Genomic DNA, 13,306 nt, shown 5'->3' with positions numbered 1-13,306 from the left:
ATTTCATAAGGACTCACCTTGCATGTGAACGAGTTCTAAGAAATTTGGGGCATCTTATTCTTGTGGGGGCTCAATGTGTGTGCCCCTTACACGTTACTCATCAATAACAAATATTCATATGTTCTAGCACGCCGCTCCCTTTCATATTTCATAAGGACTCACCTTGCATGTGAACGAGTACTAGGAAATTTGGGACATCTTATTCTTGTGGGGGCTCAATATGTGTGCCCCTTACACGTTACTCATCAACAACAAATATTCATATGCTCTAGCACGCCGCTCCCTTTCATTTTTTTTTTCCTGAAATATAGGGTAGATAGCCTTCTTTCTTTTGTGTTCGCAGTTATTATGTTTGTGTACAAGTATAATGATGAAAGTTCACCATTTTGGGGTTAAATAATGCCCCGATATATTAAATAAAAAATCTCACTCAATAACTTACAAAATGTAGAAATGAAATTGATGAAAATAGTTTAAAATGCCAACCACATAAACTTGTTTTGTATAATTTAATGGTTTCTTTAGTACTCTTTAGTGTGCCTTTCTTCTCTTTTGCCGTGTAATTGGAAGTGGGTTATGGGGATGAGAAGGTGCTGCATGCATGCATATGAGTTGGTTAATAAGCAAGCGTATGAAGTATGCAGAGCGGAAATAATCTTTTATATATCTTGATGTTCTTCATGCATGGTGGGGTAATTTCACCAAGTGCATGTGTTTATTTCTAGCCCACATTATATAGAGACAACCAACATGACAGCAATGAATTAAATTCCACTTTGTTTTAGTCGGAAAATATGGAAGTGACAGATCGATCGAGTGGATCATGATACTGCAATTCTAATCATTATATATATATAATATATGTGTGTTGCAGTAAAAAGTTTTTGGCAAATCATTTTCGCTAAAAAGACGTTTTTACAAGGATTGATGGCATGGTGACAATAGCTTTTGACATAATGACAAGACATGTAACATGGATTGATGTACTTGAGTATTAAGATTGTTGAAAGTAATTAAGTTTGTCGCGAAGCCATCGTCAAATTTGAATTTGTAGGGTTTCTGACATTTTATTATAGAAAAGTATTACGACATTTTATTATAGAAAAGTATTACGACATTTTATAAAAATAAATTTATAAATTAATATAATTTGATATATATAATATATATAAATATATTTTAAAATAAAAATAATTTTATAATTTAACGTACCATATCAAATCATACTAATTTATAAATTTATTTTTATAAAATTTCCTTATCCTGAATTTATTTCTATATGATCTTTTTGTAACTAAAATTACATTCTCTTACAAATTAGATATTCTTATTATATTAACAATCATAAGATACTTTAACTATAAAGTTATTATATAAAAATAAAGTCATAAACTGATGTGGCTTGACATGGTATACGTCAGATTATAAAATTATTTTTATTATTAACTAAATCTAAGGAATTTCTATTAAATCACATCAGCTTGTGAGTTTATTTTATATAATTATTTTATATTTATAGCAATTCTCTATTAATATAGATGATACGGTGTCTTCAATTCAGATTTAAAAATATAATTTTTGCATTATATATATCACCAATAGAAATATAGCGTAGCGCTAATCAAGCATGCAATTGCGGCACAAACAACCCCATTACAAACTAATTAAGAAGCCAAATTAATAAATCATGCACGAAATCTCTAGTTAAGATGTAATGAAGGAGTGGAGGCATGGACAATAATCTTGGAGTACGTAACGTATCTGGTGCAAATAATGGAAAGATATATAAATGACAAACAATGAGTTGGAGAGCAGGTGGTGGTTCCAAGCTGGTGGAGACTTGATTTGAAACGAGAAATTATAAAGTCGTATCTGGCATGCATTGGCATGCAGAGAGGAGAAAATAGCAAAAAAAAAAAAACAAAAGCCCTCCTCCATCCGCAGTACCATGGTAATTTCTCCTTGATTGGCTCCATCGATCATCCCTAGCTTGCTTGATTTGCGCTCATGAGTTGTAAAAGTCCACTTCATAAACAAAGTACTAAAGTGGAAAGCTTTAATTTGCTTTTTCATGATAAGTTTTTCCTTTTCCTGTACATTCTAGTCTTGTAATTGAATATCTATCAATCCTCTATTCAACTAATACATACCTCTTCAGTTGCCCATAAGGTTGGTTTTATTAATTCATGTAATGCACAAGTCAACAAAGAAAAAAGTGCTTTACTGAGTTGGGTTTTAGCAATGCACAGACTGGTTGGAGGATGTATCAGTGTACATTCGGGATAAGGACAAAATTACCCAATTGAGGAGGTGATGCCAAATCTTTCAAGGTATTTAGCATTTACTTCTTTGTGTTTTCTTATGGTATGTTTGCCAACATAACTGTTTTAAAGTATTATTGGATATTTTTAAATATTTCTTTTCTAGATATTATTTAAACATAAGACTTTTTAATTTTTAATTTTTAATTTTTTATTTAATCATTATAATTTTTTTAAACTCTCAAACAAAATATAAAAATAATACTACTTTTTCAATGTTAGAGGTCAGCCCATGATCCCTTGCCCCCGCTAGGGGTCTTCCATGCGAGTTGGGGGTCCCTGCCCCCTCGGGTGGGGTAGCGAGGTGAAGACCCCGTTGTCTATTCCTAATATCAAATTATGTCAATTTATAAATTTATTTTTATAGAATTTATTTGTGGGTGAAACATTTAGCTAGGAAGAATGTCGATCATATTAACTAGTTTTATATTTGGAATTTCAGTACCTATGATGGTGTATGATAGAAACATGTTCGTAGGCACATCCTAATATTACTTAATACCATTCAAAGAGTCGTTTGAAGTTCATAACAAGCAAGCAAGCAAGCAAAAAAAGCAAGAGAGGGAGGGAGGGGATAAGGGTCCCCCATGCCATTAAAGTGATTAATGTCTGTCATTCTCAAGAAGAAGGGGACATGCTCATATCATATAAGATCCAAATGGGGTCACGTGCCTCTAAGTACAACTCACACTCTATCTCCGTCTTGCTTCCAAAGGTTGCAGTTTGCTAGAATACGCATCAAGATCGAACCACGCAACTTTTATTATTATTAATATGGTCGAAGCTTTTGCAGTTTGTAGCACGCTATTGCCGGCAAGGTTCTCTTTACCGCATTGCATGCGGATATTTAAGATGCCTAGCTTGGGCCCTAGCCCTAGCACAAAGCCACACAATTATAGTGAGAGGATCCTATATTTGCGCAAGCCATGATCTTTGCTTTAAAAGCACCAAACTATTCTATTATGTGCATGCAAGGACTCATGAAAGGAGAGTTTTTTTTAAATTTTAAATTTTTATTTTATGTTTCTGCTAAAAAAATGGTGATTTTTTGGTACCTCCAAGGACAAGTGGAGGACAAGGTTCCCTCTTCTTTTTAGCTTCTAAAGAATTTTTGAGACGATAGAAAAAGCAATGCACAATGGTAGTTGGGTAGGGCAGTGCAAAGTTTGATTCTATTCTTACCCAATTATTAATTATCACCTACTTGCATTATCTACACACTATGTCATGGGATATGTTTAATGGAAAATCCTTATTAGAATATCAATACTATAGTCCCACATTGAAAATACGAATAATCCACTTAAAATGGGTGGATTATAAAGATAGTCATAAGTGCGAAGCCTCCATTGGATACGTAATAGGTAAAGTTGGATTTTATAAGTGATCTTACGGAGATTTCAATTCGACCATTCATTTTTTAGTATATGCATATCGTGTGTATTTTGGCTTAAGTGTAATATTAGATACAATTTTAGAGTATTCGCACTCATTTTTCATGAAAAAAAATGAAGTAAAATTCACTATTAAAAAATAATTTTTTCCATGTGGACTTCAGCTTTATCTACTTGTTTAAAAAAGAGTACACATAATTTACACATTTTAAGACTGTAAATATCATTTTTCTTGAGTATTTACTATAAACCTATATATATATTGAAAAAAAGATATAATCCCAATCTAAATTACATGCTACCTTTTGATATAATGAGTGGAAGGCCCTTATGAAATCCATGACATGGGTAGCCATGATTCTTAATTACCTAGACATATAAACAGGGCAATATCATTACCAACAACCACACCACTTGTGAAAGTAGCTATTCTAAAAGCACTCTCAAAAGGATGCCCAGGGGCTGGCCTCCAAAAAGTAAAGGTGGTCTCCGGCTAATCTCAACCCACAGTAATCTAGCAAAAGACAGTGAACGAGTTACCGACCTTAAATATATATCAACATAGTGTAAAACAGAGCATTTTAAGTGCCCATCCCCTCCATCAACCAAAAATATCCAACTTTTTCATGCCATATTTGTTTTTTTAAAGAACATTCGGGTTATTTCTTCCATTTTGTAACATACAAGAGTGGTTTGAGAGTAGGTTTAGACTCAATAACCAAAGTGGTCAAGTCCAACTCATGCTCAATGCCTTGGCAGGACACCTACCCTGTTAAACTAGAAACATTTGGGGGTGCAAAGTCATCTAGAACACATGCCAGTGGAGCAGCCACTAAATTCTTTTATTTCAATTGAGTTAATCAAGTGGCGCAACTGTCCCCCAAATGTGGTAAGCAATATGTACCTTTGAAATTTGTAATTCTGTGGGCCTTTTGTCCACCAATTAAGATGCAGCATACATATCAATATCAAATTAGTTTGAATCATCATGTGAATGCTCCAACATTTCGAAAAAATAGAAAAGAAAAAGAAGAGAATATCTAACTTAAGGAAAAGCTAGAAAAGCGAGATATACAAGAAACTCTTATTTTCGGGGACACTGTTGGGGCATCGACCAACAAGACCTCCACTAAGAAGGAAGACTTTTTCCTTCCTCGTTGTAGCCATGTAGGCCTTCCCAAATACGACTAATGCACCATTTTAAAAAATGTATGTGAAGTTATTGACCTTTGCTTTCTTAAAAGATTTTGGGAGCTTGTTACTCATTTGGTCAGGTTTTCAGATCAAGGCTTTATTTATAAATCCAAACATGTAACTTCTAGAGAAATGATATTGGCGCTCTTAGCATGTGTAAGTTTTACACACTTATTTGAAGAAATTGAATTAATTTGTGACCTACATATATATATATATATATATATATATTTTAAACGATAGACCTTACTTTTTATTTTAAAATAAAGTGTATATATCTTAGACATTTTAAAACTTAGGGGTGTACATGAATCACTAGAACAGGTCGAAAACCGATCAGACCGGCACCAAAGTACGGAATCGGTTGGCAGATGAGAGGATTTGAGGGAAAACTGATGTCGAGAGCTTGAATACCTGGGAAACCGTTGAACCGGCCAATCATTTCTATTTATTTATTTTTTTAATATATGTATATAAAACGGTGCCGTTTTATTTAAATGAGTTAAACGAGTTCGTTTTGCCAAGTGGAAGTTAAAAAAAACATATAGAATGGTGTCGTTTTGAATTAGGTTTATTGCCCAGATGATTAACACAAGAGGGGAGGTGAATTGAGTTGTATTAAAAAAAATAACAATTATAAATCAAATATATAATATAAAATATAAACAAAATATGAAATAACAATAAATATAAAGAGTAAGGGTAAGAGAGAAGCAAACTCAGTATGTTAACTAGGTTTAGCCCCACTGCCTACTTTCTTGTCTCAAACTACCCCTTGAGAATTCTCAAATTCACTATTTAACCTCTTTCAGGTGGAGATAGAAACCTATTACACTTTTAAACAATACCGCTACAAAGGATCCGTGTAGAACACCCTCTACACTTGCAATCACCTTACACGTAGTGATTCAACTATTCTCCATGTAGAACACTTTCTACATACACAAGGGTTATACACACTATTTTTCTGATACAAGAGCTGATAGTGGGTAGGTTATTAGAAAATACTCCTCAATGAGTGAAATAAGAACAATACAACCCAAACTATATCTCTCAAAATGAACAAGGATTAAGGCTCAATACTTAGAGAAGAGAAAATGAAAGTTTTGAATGAATGTTGTATGTTCTTGATGTTATAAATGTAAAACTCTCAAATGATCTATTTATAGGTATATAAGACCTCATATTCAAATTTAAAAATATTTACATGTCAAAAACAACATCATTTACTTTTTCAAAAAAATCAAACCCAATTTTTTACTTTTGGCATATGACAAAAGGAGCACACTTTCATTTTAAAAAAAATTCAAACCTAATCTTTTACTTTTTGCATATGACAAAAGGAGCACAATTTCATTTTCAAAAAATTCAAACTTAATCTTTTACTTTTTGTATATGACAAAAGGAGCACACTTTACTTTTCAAAATTTTCAAACAAAATCATCTACCTTTTGTATAAGTCTAAAAAAGTATCAATCACTTTTAAAAATATTCAAATAAAATATACACATGTGAAAGATGACAATCAATCATCTTTAATATTTTCAAAGTTCAAACCTTTAATCAAGGTATGCATATGTGAAAGATGACAATCAATCATCTTTCAAAATTTTCAAAATATTCATGCACATGTAGAAAATGTATTTTAATGCTTTATGATAAAATATTAATTTTAAGCCTTAATCCTAATTTCGAATTTTTAATAGATTTACATTACTCTATAACTTTAATGTGAACTTGTTCCCTTCTTGCTCATGCTTGTTTCCTTGATGTGTTTGACTCTATTGTGTAGACAACTTGAGTTTAAAACTTCTTTATTCTTTGAATTCATTTGTTATCATCAAAATCTATGTATAAATATATAAATATACAAAACTTAAAACTTTGGGTTCAACAAGGATTAATTGACCCCCCTTCTTCATCTTCTTCCTCGCATACAGACTATTTCCCCTGCAATCCTAAATCTTAAGCCTTCTACTCTCACTCAACAATAGACACGACATCTCTCCTTCGTTACATAGACACTGACAACAAATTGAAGAACTGAACCATGCTGTGTCTAGATTGATAATATCGATTTTCTCTCTCCAATCTACCGGTTTCTACCTGTGTTGAGGTCTCAAGACAAATGCCGGGGGTCCTTGATTTGGCATCGAAATTAATGCTGAAACCATCAGGGTACACCCTGCTAAAAGTATATCTAGTATTATTCTAAATTTTATTATTCTAAATTTTATTTTGAGAGTTCTTAAAATTTGTACCATTTACCAGTATCTTTAATGTATAAAATCTACTAAACGTTTCTCTGTTTAAATGAGACACAAGAGTTTGGGATCACTAAAATTGTCGAAGACCTTAATTGCAAATTTGCCTGGTGAAGGCATTATGGGAAGCTCTTAAAATAGTCTCCGCCGACAGCCACTGGCAAGTGTTTCCGGCAAACCGTGGCCGAACAAAACCGGCACCAGCCAGTGCTTCAGGAAAGTGTCCCCTTTGACGTGTCGCGTCGTACTGTTATTTTATGTATTTATTTTTTTAAGTTTTAAATTTAACTTTAAAAAAAGTAAGTTTGAACAAACTAAAATAAAAATTTTATCGTTTTTCGGCGGTGACCGTTGATTGCGGTTGAGTATAAAGCGTTTTGACAAGGGACCCTATCTTTTTGAACATATCTTCTTTTGTCATTTTCCTCCCTTTAATAAATTGAAACCAGCGTGTCCCTTGCTAACATACGTTAAAGGAAATATAAATAAATTATATAGAATTTTTTATTTTGAACATAGAATTTTTGTATAAATAATAGTTATATGAATGATTATTATCGTATAATTATTTAAAAAAATAGAAAAAATAATATTTATATAAAAAAATAATTTTTAATAATATATTTCACTTTTTTTTTTAAATTATTATATATAGCATTATTGTAAAAAAATAACTGAAGAGAATGGTTTTGAATCATTTTTTTTTTTAACTTTTGTCATCTTCTCTGTAATATATTTTCTGTAATATATTAATTATTTATTACTTATCATCCAATCATTACATCACATGTAAGTAAATACTGTTTGAATACTGAATAGTACAGGTCCATTTAACCGCTAATTCATTTTATAATTTTTATTTTTTAGTTCTTTTTCATTTTACATTTTTTAATATATTTAAATATTTTTAAAAATTAAAAAATATATATTAATATACTAAAAATCACTTCATTAATTATTAAGTATGCTGAACGGTACACTTAAAGTCTTAAACAAGCAAGCTAGCTTTATTCTTTATAATATATAAATAAGGAGTAAAATCAAATAAAATTTAAGAATATGCAAATGCATTTTTTTATAAAATGATAAAATTTATTATTAAAAATTTAATTTTAATATGTACACGTGTATTAATATATGAAAGGACTGTCGGTGGATCTAGACTATGATTTCCAGATAGGAAAAACGTGTTTAATTGGCTGGTTGTCGGTTTTTCGAATCCCTTGATACAGGTTATATCTATTATCTAATGTGATCTGCAGCTATTATCCAGTCCTGGGAAACATGTAAGACTAAGGTATGGTTTGTTTATATATGAGATGAGATGATATGTTAATGAAATATTTATAAATAGTAATAAGATAATTTGTAAATAATAATGAAATAGTATAAATTTATATTTTTATGAGTTTTACAAAATGAGAAAAAAAAATTGTAAAGTTAAAGAGAGATTTATAATATAATTTTTATTTTAGAATTTGAAAAAGTTAAATTATTTTTTTTATTTTGTTTAGAAGTTTAGGAAAGTTATAATAATTAAATAAAAAAATTAAAAATTAAAAATTAAAAAATATTTATATTTAAATATTAATATAAAAAGAGATGAGATAATTTCATAAATTTGTGAAGACAAACCAAACCTAAAGGTTACAACCTCGCCACCTTTTTCATGTCCTCAACATCTTCCTAAACTTTAACATTAACATGCATTTTATTCAGTACAAAATGAAATATATTTTTCTGTTTTTATTAATTTAATTCAATCTCTGTATAAAATATATACATTAAGCACGTAAACAAATAAGTCTATTAGATGTGAATATCATTTCAATTTAACTCAAATATATTATTTCTAAAATTTATTATCTCAAAATTAAATTCATGTTAATCATCTCAATTTAGTTATGTTTAATTAATTCATAAAAACTACTGTTTACAGACAACGCAAGCAACCGGACGTGTTTTTGCCAGCACGAGTCATAATTAATATCCACGATTGTTGGATGGGACTAACAAAAAAAAAAAAAAAAAAAAGATAATATTAATTAATTAATTCTTTGGAGAAGGGTGTAGGCACGGATATCTAATCGTAATAAAGCTTCTGTGCAAGCATACCTGAGCAAAAGAAACATTAATTACTATTCCATAAATAATTAGCATTTTCCAATAATTAAAGAGAGCTTCTGCAACAACGATGGGCTCTGGCCGACTGATAACGAGCCACCTTCTTCACGTGTTGATGCTATGGTATGTTACCTGCCACATGCCCACCGTACCCTCACCGGCTCCTTCCATCTTGATTTATAATTAAATATATAAAAAATAAATTTATAAATTAACATTATTTAATATAATATATTACATCTACGAGCATTTTATCTAACCTAAAAAGGCACAGGTATTTATTTCTACTTACACAAGTTAACGTTGAAGACAGGCACACAGTGAGATTTCTACTTCACTGAGTATTCTTCCTCCCATTTTGTGAGAAATCAGTAATTATAAGTATTTTGTAGAGTAATTTGTCTGCAAGACCTCTGCTTGAAGAAGGTACTATATGGAGGCTTGGGAACACGGCGGCACAATTAGAATTTAGATAAATAAATGGCTACCTTATTGACAAAGACATGAAGTAATGGAACATAAGTTTGGTTAATGAAATCAAAGGATGAAGCAAACATTAACAATTCTTATCAGCCAATGCAATATAGCTCAGATCAGTAGATATGGAGGTGTTCAGTTAATAGGAGCTTTTCGGTTAAAAATGCTTACCTTCAAGGAGAGTTGTAACAGAAAAATCAAGGCCAAACTTTATAAACCAGGAAAGACAGTGACAGCTGACTCGAGCTATAGAAGCTAGCCATGCTAAATGTAGTCAAGGTTTTCTTATGGAGTGATTGTCACAATGCTTTGCCAACAATATGAATTTGATGAAGATGAATATTGTGCAGTGTCCTACTTGTCCAATCTGCACTCAGGAATTAGAATCAATAGACCATGTGTCATGAGAATGTGCCTCGGCTTGATATGTTTGGGGACAATGTTTCAGAAAATCTTGGTGTTATATCAGAACTTTCTAGCAACTTTTCAAGGGTTAGTTGAGAAACTTGATAAAGAAGAATTGAAATAAGTGGTTGTGGTAGCTTGAAAGTTATGGAGGATGAGAAATGAGTTTGTATTTCAAGATAAATTTACCCCTTCTAATAGTTTGGTTCATCTATCCCAACAACTACTGCAAGAACTGAAACAACTGGTGTTTGTCACAACCAGTGTGATTACTAATCTTCCAGCAACGCAATCAGGTTGAGAGCCTCCTCCACCTAATGTATTCAAAGTTAATTGAGATGCCTTAGTTGATAAAGTTAATTATCAATTGGGATTAGGGTTAATTGGCTACCATAAGGATGAAAAAAGAGTATTTTCCTAACCCTTTACTAGTAGAAACTATTGTAGCTCGAGCTGCAATTTGAGACTGAGCTGGAATTAAGGAACATAATTTTAGAGGGAGATGCTAGTAAAGTGGTTTAAGCTTTTCTTCATTCAAACACCACTGCAACATGCACTGAGATTCTCATCTCGAAAATTAAGCTTTTTTTTTATTTGGTTACACAATTTAAATGAGATGAAATGAGACGTTTTGTTAAAAATTAAATAAAATATTTTTTAATATAATTTTTTAATATTTTTTTAATCTAAAAAAATTAAATTATTTATTATATTTTTTATAAAAATTTGAAATAGTTATAATTATTAAATAAAATGAAATGAGATGAGATAGTTTAGTATTTGATAACTAAACTAGGTGGAAAACTCTTTTGGGAAACGGAGTTAAGAACATATTAAGAGAGAAGATAATGTTGTATAACTCATACCCTAAGCATGCTTTGGGGGGTGATGAGATAATAGTTGATATAGAATAGGTTCTACATGTATTGAGTCTATAAAAAATAAAAAACGTCGAGTCGTCGATTTATTTTATTTAAAAACAAAAAATAAATAAAATTGAAAAATCAGTCACTCTCTTTAGTATAATGTTTTGAGAAACGAATACAAGTAAGCTGTGTTGCTGTGTGTGCACAGAGCACAATTAATGGTCGTGTTTCCTCGGTATACCTAATTAATTACGTGTCATGATTATAAGCATGGAATAACAATAATGTGTAAATGCATGCCGGACTTCTGGGTATGATTATCAGTACCCTGTAGACTGGGGGCTTTTTATTTTTTTATTGTAAAATTAATCAGTAAGAGTGATACTACAGTCATTGACAGCATTTTAGGAGATGCACACGCAAAAGATTAGAAATTTATCTTTTGTATTTGCTGTAAATTACTCTTCAATATTAATTAAATATTTTATGTAATTAATCTAATTATTAAGAAAAAGTTTGGTCCACACTTGAAGAAAAATATAAAAAATTAAATTTATATATATTTTTAATATATTTAAAATTTTAAAATAAATGATTATTTCACATCATGCTCATCGTACATCTATCATCTGCTATACTAAAAACTAGTAATTACTTTTTTAAAAAAGAGTTTTGTTACAAGTACAGTCGCGCACTAATCTGTGTATTAATATTAATTTATTCATATTTAAAATTTAAATTAATATTATTTTTAATAAAATTTATTTTTTAATCAATCATATCATATTGGTGTATAAATTAATATATAATTATACTTATAACTATACTTTTCCTTTAAAAAAAGAGTGTGAAAATAAAGTAATCTGTATATTTACAAGTGACTGAAGTTGGGAAAAAGTTACCTAGGAAGATGCAAAACGCATCTACCATGTACATTGAAATAGTAATAATAATTAATGAAAAGAAAAGAAAACAACAAAAGAGAAAAAGGGCAAAGCGAAAAAGATGTGCACACCCAAAATATCTGTAGCAAGGAACTTTCCCAAGCTTGGTTTGAATTCCCTTTCACATTCAAAGGTGGTCCAATATAGTCATATGTGATACATGGGAGGCGAAACTTCTGAAGGAAAGATCCTAAATATTTGTAGGATTGGAGTTCTGGGTATACCAATTGTGTGTGTATATATATATATTAAGAAGAGTTAAAGTTTCCAAAAAATAAGTACCGTTCACAAATATTAAGATATTTGTGATAAGATATAATTTTTTTGATAAATAATATTGACAGATTTAAAATGTGCAAGTCTCGTCTATTTATAAATAAATTTTAAGTTTATATAAAAAATTAGTTTTTAATAATTAATTTTACTTTTTTCAATTTAAATGCGCATGACTAATATGATTATTTCTAACCTAACTCGATTTTTTATCATATTGTCATGCGAATCAAAAGAAAAACATTTAAAAGATAATAGACATCGTATAAACTTGGCACAGAGTGTTTTTTAAAAGAGAAATACTTTTTGCAGTCGGTAAATACAGTTGGCGTGCAGTCGTGGAGAAAAAAGTGAATTAATATGGAACCTACATGAAAAAGAAAATAATTTTTTTAACTTTTTTTTATTCATGTAAGTCCCACTGAATATAAAAAAAAAAATTTATAATTTTTTTTATTCATTCTGTACAGTCGACTACATTTACCGACTGTATCTAACAAAGCCGTTCCTAAAAATTTGTTTAATTTAATCATTATTATGGGAGTCATAAAAGAATCATCCAAATAACTAGCTGCTTGCGAGTTGCAAGACAATCGAGTTTACATCTGGTAATTTTTTAATGATTGCCACGGAGACATTGTTCAGGCCTACTTTTTAATGTGTCCTTGGTCACAGGACTCATAAGGCAATAACGTTGATGATCAATGACCCAAAAGAACAGGGTCCCCATGGATTCGATAATTCAGAGTGGGAACTCCCCAAAGCCCAAAGGACAGTTATGATTTTGAAGGTTATTTCTTTACTATTTTACTGTTCTGTAACTGCTGTTGCTTTATGGCAGTAGTAATTCTTTAATTTCTGTTCCATAAATACAATTAAATCCGCACCGACCCTTCCAGGTTAGAGCCAGATACACCCACATGTGTCTCTGTTCTTTACTCAACCGTTTCCAGCCCTCCAAAAGAGCAATATTATGGAACAAATAAGTTAATTGATTAATATATATTTTAAATTTATTTCTTCTTTGGCGGATTCCTTTCTGGG

This window comes from Carya illinoinensis, chromosome 12 (genome assembly GCF_018687715.1).
Source record: "Carya illinoinensis cultivar Pawnee chromosome 12, C.illinoinensisPawnee_v1, whole genome shotgun sequence".
Taxonomy (NCBI): Eukaryota; Viridiplantae; Streptophyta; class Magnoliopsida; order Fagales; family Juglandaceae; genus Carya; species Carya illinoinensis.
The sequence above is the reverse complement of the archived record's forward strand: the minus strand, read 5'-3'. Positions refer to the sequence as shown.